The 11,559-nt window shown below is 43.1% G+C and overlaps 1 long non-coding RNA gene across 1 annotated transcript in view; it reads left to right on the forward strand.

Annotated features, from left to right (window-relative positions):
* Nucleotides 1–169: 169 nt before the first annotated feature.
* The window catches only part of LOC148341471 (uncharacterized), a 29,352-nt gene continuing 17,962 nt past the window's right edge, over nt 170–11,559 (forward strand). The window contains exons 1-2 of the long non-coding RNA XR_015842208.1: nt 170–239; nt 423–491. This is a non-coding gene — a long non-coding RNA (uncharacterized LOC148341471). The remainder of the gene's footprint in view (nt 240–422; nt 492–11,559) is intronic.

An 11,559-nucleotide genomic window follows, 5' to 3' on the forward strand; every position in this document is an offset into this window, starting at 1 on the left:
TTAATTATCCATCATGACACGTCCCAAACAGTTGAAATATTCTCTCAGAACACCATTCTGAGACTAAATTAAATTAAAACGAGACTATGCTTTCAGAATCGTTGCTTTCAATGCCTGTCCACCTACTTTAGCATGCTAACAAAAAGTTTTGTTTTTCCCCTTACCCTGCAGTACCACATGTCGCCACTGGAGGTCACTGTGCTACTAGTCATCATTAGTTCAACCACTCGACTGCTCAGGTCAGTTGCCCATTTTTTTTTTTTTTTTATATGAATTTTTTCGTTACTCTTTTTTACGTTATATGTCACCATATTAAATGAATGAATAAAACAAGTTGCTATATTTTCAAATTCGTTCGTTTTAATGCCTGACTGGTATCATAGAACTGTCTTTTTTCTTTTTTTTTTTTTTGCACCCTGCAGTACTAGCATGTTACCACTGGAGGTCACTGTTGTACAAGTCATCATTTTCTCAGCCACGCGATGGTGCAGGTCAGTTGTCCAAATCTTTAAGTACATTATGCTGCTGTTTATCGTATAACTCACTGCTGCGGTGCTTTAAAAAAAATAAAACTTCAAACCCCCCCCCCCAACAAGTTTTACCCGTATGCAATGTTATTGATTGCAAAGGGACCTCAAAAATGGGATTTAAAGGCTCCATTGCACCAAATAAGTATTTGCAGTTATGCAACTATTGTTTTCACATTTACAACTTTAAATTGAGTTGTTTGGGACATAAATTACTCTCTTGAAGCTGCAATTACTCAGAGCCGTAGAAGGCAGAGTGTTGTGCTTCACTTTATTTATTTGCATTTTGATTATTGGCGGAATGGCCTCATATTTGAGCAATTTGACTCGTCGACTGCTGTGGCTTTTTTCACATCATCATACTTCTATGAAAGTCGCACACTTTTAAGCTCTGTTGGAACTCAAGATTGCCTCATTCAGTGGGTTTTAATAAGGCTCCGTACTCGTTTCTCCTCATAGAGTTTGGGGAACATTTTCAAACATTTGATTTTTAGGATAAATAGATGAAAATAAAAATTATTATATACATTCTATGCAATTATTTTAATTTAATTATATATAATTAACCATTCTCCTTTTTGTGAATAGCATTTTTTGGGCTCTAAATTGATCAATAAAATAATTGCAGGTATTTAAGAAAAAACAAGTTTGCAAATTAATAAATCATTTTAATACCCTAATTCGCTCAATTTCAATCACCACAAATTAAAATCATTGTTAATTATATTTTATAATCTGAATTGCAAATTACAACAACATAAAATAATAAAATAAATACTCCACTTTTCTATACAAGTCAGCTGACCGCAATCATGAGCTGCTTCTTCCTGATCATTTTCAGTCGCTAATATTAGAAACACTAACATTAGCCCGTGAAGATTAACCACGAGGGAGGCAAATGTGCCGTCGATTTCTTATCAGGATGACAGGCCGACACCGTCAGGGGATGATAGAAATATGCAATATAGATTAGCCGGAACCAGAATAAACGAGGGGCCACTTGAGCTGCTTAATGTCCCGCGTGTCTCTGTGATGTATTGAACACAAGAAGTTATGTTAATGAGGTCATTAATTAAGCTAATTTGCATTCATTAGAGAATAATTCCAAGCCAGCGTGCTTGTCCTCACATAATGGACAGTATTAATGGGACTTTGACATTGTTACTTATGTCGCCCCCTCCGAGCGACTCGTACATTATTGTCTAAATTTATCCGGGGACCTTTTTTCGCCATCTTATTAAGCGCGGTGGGATTAGTTGAAAATCAGGCGTCAAGTCTTGCCGCAACTTTACAGCGATCTTATTGGAATTCATCAGAGCATTTTAAACCGTGCCAGTTTGGGAACATTTGACATGCCGGTGCCAATTAGGTCCGAAACCTCCCCACAGGACACACGCGCGCGCACACACACGCGCAGACACACGATCATGACCTTCCTGGAGGCCTGCAGCTGTTTTCACCATAATGAAGTCTGTGCAAGTTTGCTATCTCGCTTGCATTTGATATACTGCTGGGTTTTTTTCTCTGTATGTGCGTTTTTGTAAATCTCGTCCCTTGCTTTTGTTTACTGCCCTCCCGCTGTGTTCGCGAGGCAGAGTTGGTGACCTGTCGTTGTCACCTTTGCCATTTTGACTCATCTGTGGGGGGAAAAAAAAAAAAGTTAGCAGTTTGTTCTTTTATAATGAGCCTTGCAGAGTCCAGTTTAAAACTAGATTCTTAAAAAAAAAAAAAAAAAATCAAACTTGACTTGATAATTGTGGGTATGCTGAATGTAGATGCCTAAAATATTCTGATCATGCAAAAATGAAATCTAGATAATCTGCAACACAGTAAAATGAGATTCCCTTCTAATCTTATCTTCTACTCAAAAGCTGTGCTGATCTCAAATCCAAAGCGATGCGACGCTGCTATCTGCATTGATCTGTTGTTAGACTAGACCCGGTGTGGGCAAACTACGGCCCGGGGGCCACATGCGGCCCGTTAAACGTTTTAATCCGGCCCGGCGAACTTGGAAAAAAAATCTAAATGTCCGGGAAAGAGTTAGAGATCTTTTATCAATAGCCTCGTCGAGCTATTACCATCCATAACCGCCGGCCGTGAGGTTATCCGTCTTCTTTAAGACGCCTTGCTTCCAAATCATTACGTCCGCAACTGGTGCAGGACATGCTGATTAGCGAGTAAATGAAAATACATGAACCTTTGCTGCAGTACAACCGCCGAGATCCCTCGCCATCCGCTTGTTCGGGTTTGCGCGCGAGCGCGAGTTAACTTTCTTCATAAAACGGCTTGCGCTTGCCTCTAATTGACTCGCGTTGTATAGAAACAGCGTGTAACGTCGTCGTGTGCCAAGGCGCCACCTACACAGTTTCACACTTGCATACTCCTTTAGGGGGAAATTCTGTAGTACAGTGCGTTTTTTTTTTTTTTTTAATCCTTTTTTTGACATGTAGTTTACCGCCTGCCCGGAAGCAAGTTGGCATCTCCGAGAACGGACACAAAAACGCACACACACAGATGAGTTTGGACGCTAATGATGTTCCTTTTAATGATGTTTGTCTGGCGCCCGCCACGTCGGGATGCCGGCCTTTCTTTGCACTGAGCCAAATGTGTCATCATCCGTGTTTTGATGGCTTGCCGCGAATCAATTGCGTACGCTGAATTCAAAGGAGTTTGCTCGCATTGGGGAATACGGCAAGCGATCCTGTTTTTGTTTTGAAATGATTTTATAGGTCACTCGGTGTGTGTTTTTGATGTTATTGGTATGAGAGTTGGACATTTAAATCGATATTGTAGTGGAGTATCGTATCGCGGAGGCTGCAATTTGGGGGAGGAAAGAAACGCAGGTGAGCTTATTAGTTTGTTAAAAAAATAGCAGGGAAGGGGATCTTGAAAAAAATAATTGCATGTTAAATCACAATCGCAATATTGGAGGGAAAAAATGCAATTTGATTATTTTTCCCAATGATTTAGCCATAATTGGTACTTTTTGTGAGCATTTTTATTTTTTTTTCATTCCCTCGGTGACATTCACGTCGTGGCTTTGTAATTCCCTCACTTCATATTGGGAAGTGCAAACGGAAAATAAAACTATTGCTTTGCTGAGAACACGTGTAAATAATTAAAACTTTAATGAAGTCGTTTACTCAAACCAGGCCTTTTTTTTTGCTTTGCATTACCTCACGCCGCCACTGGATGGCAGTCTTGGAACATGTGGGGGGGAAAAAAAGTCAAATACGTGTTTCTCATATCAGTCATGGAAGTGATCTTGATTCAATCGTACTCACTCAGAAACGGACACTATTACATTGTTATTTTAATCGAAAAAATGTTTTGAAATAATTCCAGTTTCTGTGTCTTGCAAGTTTGAAACGACTTAATCTGCTAGCTTCTTAACCCGATGCCCCCCCTTACCCCACTCTGTATTAGGGTCAATTCGGGACAAACATTGTTTGATTGCCCAGAAGCAAACGGAACCATTGTTAGTCTTTTCTCTTCACGCAGTGGATGCCCGGACTTGTTTTGTTGAAGCACTTCACATTGTGAGCTCTTGACTTCCTGCCAGTACGCCACTTTACGACTGCGCTGTACTCACTTCATCAGTTAGGCTTTAGATATATTTTATTGATTTATTCGTGGAGTGGCTCGTGGATAAGTTCAGTGCTGAAGAAGTGCACTCCACGTTTGCATATCATTGGTTAGTGAAATGTGGTAAGGCCACAGATTTTTTTTTTTTTTGTGGGGGAGGGTTGTTGTATTCTGATTGAGTGAACAATCGCAACTAGTTTGTTTCCAAAATCGTTCAGTACCCGTTGCAGAGGATAAAGAATATGTGCCAGTGAATATTGTTAAGTTTACATGCTCTCCTAAAACTGCTGGTTTAAAAAAAAGAGCAATTTTTTTTATTTATTTATTCATTTATTTTAATTTTTTTTGAAAAAAAAACAAAACAATAATCTGAAACTTAGGTCCAATTGACCCAAGTAATAGGTGAGTCCATTAAAAAAAAAAAGAAAAAGCACAAATATTTAAAAAAATAAATAAAAAAAAAAAAAAACATTTTTTTTATTTTCATTTTCATTTTTTGGGGGCAAAAAAACAACTCATGTTGAAGTCCTTTTTTTTAAAATTTTTTTTTTACCCCAATTGGGTTCTTTTTAGACCCAGCAGTTTTAAAGAGTGTGTTACTCCACTGTAAACATCCCAGGCTCAAAGCGTTTAATGCCGCGACAGCAATGCTATATGTTAGCTTGTCCATGGCGTTTTGCATTGTTTGTTATCGTTACGCTAAAGCAGGAAAAAAAATCATTACGAACCCTGTACTCTGTACCTGGTATATGTCACATCCTACGTGTTCATCTCTGCGTGTTGGCTTCTTGTTACCATGGCAACATGTCGAGCGCAGGCTAAGTGTAGAGAGGAGGCGCTGGTTGGAAGAGTGAGTGGCGAAGATGAAGATGAAAGGAGTTATAAGGCCGTAATCAGATTGTCTCCTTCGCTCGCACTTTGGATCCATCTTCTCCCCTCTGCTGGCCCGCGTCCCGCTCACCCGAACCCACCACCACATAAATCACAATCGGCCCGCGAGTCACCTCTTATTGCGGCGCCGCAACACACATCCACAAGGATGAGCTGTGTGTGTGTCGTGGTTACGGAGAGACAAGGGGAGCCTTCAACCTCGGGCCGGGCTCAGATTCACGCGTGGGAGGCCGGCGGCCGGCGAGCGGTCTCCGGCCTCGCTCCACCTCATTTCCACAGTCGACGTGCAAGGGGGAGGGGGGCCGCTCCTACGCTTGTTTGCTGATACGTTCTCACAGCGTGCTCAGATGAAGACGGATTGGAGGTTAACACTGTAATGATTCTGATTTACAGACACCTCGCAGGCACTTTTCTCCGCGCTGACAGGGCTGCGGCCGAGGGACACCTCTTGTTTCGCTCACTTTCTCAAAGTTGTCTGCAAGTTTCTTCCCCTCTATCCTCTTTTTCGCCAGTCCTGAGGGCTGTGCGGACCACGCGGAAACTTTTTGGTGGTCCATGCAGAACCACCAAAGAGCTTCATAATTACAAAACGGCTCATAATTACAATGTGGTCACAGGCTGTTAGTTGGCTCGCACAGCTGCCCTGAGTGCTACTGCAGCGTGTGTGTGTGTGTGTGTGTGCGTGTAAAAGTGAGTGAGCGAGTTTGGGAAAAAGAGCGAGAAAGTGAGAAAGAGAGTTGTTTGTGGGGATGAATGTGAGGAGATGTGTGAGAGGTGTGTGCATGAGAGAGAAGGTATGAGTCGTGATGGGTGAATGAAGCTTCAAATTTAGCTTCATGATACACTTGTAGTTGTTTTGGACTCCAGTAGATGGCACTCTCGGTTCAATAATGATCTGAAAGCACACTGACTTGCCATTTTTCAAACCCTTTATTGAAACCAACGCTGCCCTCTACAGGACTCAAAAATACAACAACTTGTTCATGAAGCAAATTTGAAGCTTCATTTTCCCATCATTATGGATGAGTGAGGAGAAAGGGAGAAAACGTCATCGAGAGAATTTTGTGTGTTTGTGTAAATAAGTGAGTGAATATGTGAGAGGTGAGCGTTTTATTTTAATTGGGTGTCCCTAATTTAATGGCCCAGCAAGGCGCTATTGCTCTATGTCCGATGCCATCCTGAGTTAGCATTTTGTGGAAATAGAGCAGCGTCATCATAACTTTCTGTTCGGAACAAACAAGAACACGTTGACATTGACCTTTTTCGCTTCCGACGCCGCGCTTAGCTGCAAACGATGCCACAAATTGAGTGTGAGGCAAAAAAAAAAAAAAAAAAAAACGTTCCGAAGCGTGTGTATTTACCCGGCAACGCCGCCGCACCTCCCTTGACATTTCGCCAGCATGTCTGCGACGCCTCGCCTAATGATGCCGCGGCTCTCCCTCGTGTGGCAAAACTAACAATTAGTGCCACTCCCGTCACCATGTTGGTTTCATACTCGGATGATCACGTCAGCACGAGACAACGCCATGGCAACGCGCAGACCGTCTTGGCGTGGCGCTCACACCCGGGCCGCTTTATTAAGAATGTAGAGGTGGGCCTATCGACACAGAGCTCTAATCAGTCAGTCTGTATCTTTTGTTTTGTTTTACAGTAGTATATGAGGGCTGAACAAAAAATCTTTTAAAGCATAGGTGTCAAACTCAAGGCTCGGGGGCCAGATCTGGCCGGCGACCTCTTTTTATGTGGCCCGCGCGGGGAAACTCATGGGTGTCAACTTCCTGTTTCTCGCGCATTTTCTTCACTTTTAACAACATTTAGATATGGAATGCTGCCATTTGTTTGTTAGCAATCATCTCCTTTTAAAATAAATTGGAAAATTGTTCCTAACTGGCTTCTGATTTCAAATCTGGCTATCCATCATTTTGTTATGTGTATGTGATAATGTAAGGTGATCATACATTTATTTGGGTTCACAGTCATAAAAAACGGAACTACGATGTGGCCTGTCCGCAAAAATGAGTTTGACACCCGTCTCTTAACTCATTTAATCCCAGAAATTTTCACTAGAGTAAAGCCCTCAATTCCAGCGCTTTTCTGGATTTTGACTAATTTTGTGAGGCCAACAGAAGTTCTAATGGAGTTCTAAAGAGTTCTAATGCTATAAAAACACAGCGCTATGAGGCCCCTCCCCCCCCCCAAAAAAAAATGCTAAGACGTATAAATACGTCTTTGGGAGGCGGGGACTGTAAAGCATTTCCCAAATAATTTTCTCCTCTCACAATCTTGTCCTTGCGTCGTTCTTTGAGTAAATTTAAGAAGCTACTTTTTATTGCTTTACTTTGCTTTTAAATGTCTCAATTTTTTTTTTCCAAATGTATTTTTAATTGTGAAGCACATTGAGTTATCTTGTGCATGATGTCATGTTGGCGTTATTTTTAATTGATATCATGAAGAATTTCCTGTCCCTAAAAAGTTGGAGCACCATCCCAAGCGATTTCTAAAAGAATCTCAAGTTGAACTAATGTTGTCGACGTGTTTGTAAACAGACAAGGACACTCGACAAAAAAACCCACCTCAGTCAGGTCCATTTTCACCCATCCCCGTTCGATGGATCTCCTTTTCCACCTTTCCCTCCCACGTGAGGTTATTTTAATATTCATTCGGAACCCACTTGAGACAAAAGGACGCGTATTTGTAGATTTGCCGTCAAACAAACTTGTCATGTTTTCTCGGTCCTTCATCCGGTTGACTCGACCCCCCCCCCCCTCTCTCACGCCGACCACCCTTGAACTCTGCGAGCGTCAAATACATATGTGATGATGAGACGGGGAGAAGGGTCCTCGCACGCTTGCTGCAGGCGTCGCGTGCCATCCGCCTTGACTTTTAATGACCCGCCTGCTCCTCCGGGGGGGCGCGGAGACGAGGAGAAACCAAAGAACATCCAATATCCCCTGAATGTCATCAGCTAGTCCTTCGCACCCTGACTAGAACACAGGCTGCTGTGAGGATGGTAATGACGTGTGTGTGTGTGTGGGGGTGGGTGGGGGTGGGGGTGGGGGTGTGCGTGTGTGTGTGTGTCAGATGTACGAACGTGTATTCTCTCAAAGGTGACGTGTCTACAAGATTGGCTTGTGGTTTGAGCCCAGATTCTGCACCTCCTGGCACCTAGCGTCCCCTTTTTCATGATAAATGCACACACACACACACACACACATATGAGGCTGAGTGTCAGCGACAAGAAATCATCGACACTATCATTTGTGCACTCCTCCCGCTTGGGTGTGTGTACGTTTGAATCCGTCTGTATGTTCCGTGGTGGTGCACATCCATCTCTGATGATGTGTGTGTGAGGGTGTGTGTGTGTGTGTGTGTAAATGCTGTCTGGCTGTTTATAGTGGCTGAGGTGAGTGATTGCCTTGTTTCTGTGGGCGCAAGCCGTGGTGCCGCGCTCACTGTAAATTTCCAGGAATTCTTAATGGAACTGCGGAGCTGTCACACTTTAAAGTGTTGCACTTATTCATCGTATTTTTTGCGATAAGACCCATCGAGCCGATCCTCCATGTGCAGCTTCATTAGCAACGTCGCCGACGCTGTAAAATATGTATATATATATATATTTTTTTTGTTGTTTAAGAAGGATGCAGCGTAGCAAGTGTGTCATCCATTGTCGGGCTCGCTGGCGTTCAAATGACTCGGATGGATGTGGTAAGCTTTTGTTAATTCTGACAATGGCTCTTTGAATGCTGGTTTTGCACGACTTGTAATGCACCGTAAACAATTTTCTGCTTCTTTTGGAACAAAATAGTGCAGTAGGAGTACTATACTATGGGTGTCATAACTAAGGATTCCTTTTTTACTATATACATAGTGATGGAAGCGCCAAAAATGATTTAATTCAGTCATTGCAATCGTTATTGTTGTAAATGTTAAGGGAGCAAATCATCTTTTTAAAATAATTACTGTGTTTTCCGGACTATAAGGTGCACCTGTATATATAAAATAAAATACAATAAAATAAACGATATACAAGCCGCACCAGACTATAAGCCGTCATTTTTTTACTGTATGTGCAGAACAATTTTGTACTGTGAATGCACATAAAGGTACATAAACAGATTTTGCCTTTTAACACAGCAACAATTTTGCTAATTAAAACAGAACAAACCCAAGAGAACAAAAAAAAAATTGAGATTTATTTAGCATATTTTCTGAACTATAGAGCGCCCCTAGTGGTGAAAGTAAAATCCACATAAAAGCCACACCATTGTATTAGCCACATGGTTCAAAATCGAGGAAAAAAAGTTGGGGCTTTTAGTCGAGAAAATAAGTTTTTTGGTTTTCTGAATTTTATACATCGGCCTAAAGAAATGTCTCTTACTAATGATGATGGTGGCGAAGGTTATTTACGCCACCAGATGATATTTGGCTTGTCTGCATGGCGCAGAAAGGCGTCTCGTGACATGGATATTTGATCGGCTTAAGCAACGAGGTGCGCGGCATCTCGCTTTTTGGACCTTGGACGACCCACTGGGGACGTCTGTGATCAATGCCGTCATTTGCCTTGCTGGGTGCTGACACTGATTCACTTCTTGTGCTCGTTCATGCATGCGTCCTCCCATGTTCGCCCCCCCTCCCCCCCACCACCACCTGTGCACCATACGCAGTTTTCATGTGTGTGCTCGTCGGCCCCCGGTGGAGCAACGTAATGATTCCTGTCTGTTAGCTCTGCAACATGACGACGTCGGCGCCGCGAGGGCCACTGTTTGCAGAGCCGTCGAGTGTGTTTGCCGTTTTGTAATGGCTTCACACGGCGCAGACACCTCGGGATTTTCACACTTGCTCAGCAAAGAATTAAACCAAAAAAACAAAAAACAGGATGTGTCTCCTGTGGAGGAGGCAACAAATATGATGTTTGTGTTGGAAGGTAGCAAAACATGAATAATCCTGAAGGGGGCACTGTAGGACCTTCAAGCGAGCAGGAATTCTATTTTTGAAAGCCTTGTGGCATGGAGGATTGTGCTCCGAGTTGAATTTTGCCGAGCACTTGAACACGACTGAGAAGCGCCTGCACATTTTCTCGTTTGTGACGCGCACACTCGCGGTCATGGGAGCTTAAACGTGGTTGTTTTGTGCTCTCAACTGTGTCCTACTCAGCCCATTTCCACTTTGTCTGGGAGTGCGGCTTAAGCCATGGAAGATTTGATTTCGGAGTAGATCTGGACTAAAGCGCAGATTCTGGTATGGCAATTTGCGTTAATTGTCATGACGACGCCGCACTTCTCCGAGAGGCGAAAGAGACGGCGACGTCACACTCATGCGGAAGCGAGCGAGTGGGGCGAGATGACAGGAGCTTAAACAAAGCATCCCTCGGGATGGGGCGTGAGGTATCGGTTGGGCTTCTTCCTAGAGGACAAAGCGCCTCACGCGGAGAGACATTTCAGTCACCCCGAGCTGAGGGGCATTAATATTGGATTGTGCCGCATCTTGCCTCGACACAGGCCAACAGGCAGCGAGGAATCGCAGCTGCCCCGTGCGGCCGGATAAATAAATCACTTAAGTTAAAGGTCAACGAGATGTGGAACGGTACTGCCGCAGTTTTGTGTCCGTCTGTCTGGCTACGAAAGGTGTGGGCAAACTACGGCCCGAGGGCCACATGCGGCCCGTTGGACGTTTTAATCTGGCCCGCCGAATTAAAAAAAAAAAAAAATGAAATGAATAAACCTTGTTCATGTTTTAATTTCTAAATATTGTGGTTTTTCAAAGGCATATATACTGTTGTAATGCTTTTATTCATTTTCTTTTCAAATTAAATGATGAGGTGAGGTTACCGAAACACTCCATCCATCTGCCCCTCTTGTCAAATTTTAGAACCCATTGTGGCCCGCCAATCAAAAAGTTTGCACACCCCTGGTCTAGGATGATGGCATTCTTAATCTGTCTGTCTGTTTAGAGCTGAAAAATTTTCTGGTATATGTTATCTTTGGCCTTCTGATTCGGCCTCCATAGTTGTTAAAAAAAAAAATGCCACTTGTTGCTCGAACATGTTTGAATGTCCGTGTGGACAGTTGTTCAATAATGAAATAATAATTCACTTCATCGCCACTATAGCTTTGTTTGGCTTGGCGAAAAAAAAAAAAAAAACAACAACCTTAAGTCTTTCCCACCCACCGTCTAGTAGCTATGAGTAATAATTAGTATGTTTACTCCTGCTGACCCTTGGATGCCGGCTGAATTATTCCACATCTACTCCATCGTGAATGAGCTATAGCAGATGCCTTCTGGCTAATGGTGCCATTCAGGGCGAGAATGTTGGTCTGCGCGCGTGTCGGTGCGCGCGTGTGTGCTACTCCGGGACGACCACATTGCGGCCTGCGAGCAACAACAGAGGGTGTAATTACTTCAAGCACCATTAGCAGCGCAATAACTTCGACGCTGAGCAGAAAAACAAAAGTCCTGCGTCGTGCAGGCTTGTGTGTGTGTGTGTGTGTGTGTGTGTGTGTGTGTGGCGGCTTGGCTTTGTTTTGTGATTAACAAGTCATGAGTGGGCTCTCCGTGT

The sequence above is a fragment of the Idiotropiscis lumnitzeri genome, chromosome 2, assembly GCF_059441095.1.
Source record: "Idiotropiscis lumnitzeri isolate Australia: NSW breed Sydney's pygmy pipehorse chromosome 2, RoL_Ilum_1.0, whole genome shotgun sequence".
Lineage (NCBI taxonomy): Eukaryota > Metazoa > Chordata > Actinopteri > Syngnathiformes > Syngnathidae > Idiotropiscis > Idiotropiscis lumnitzeri.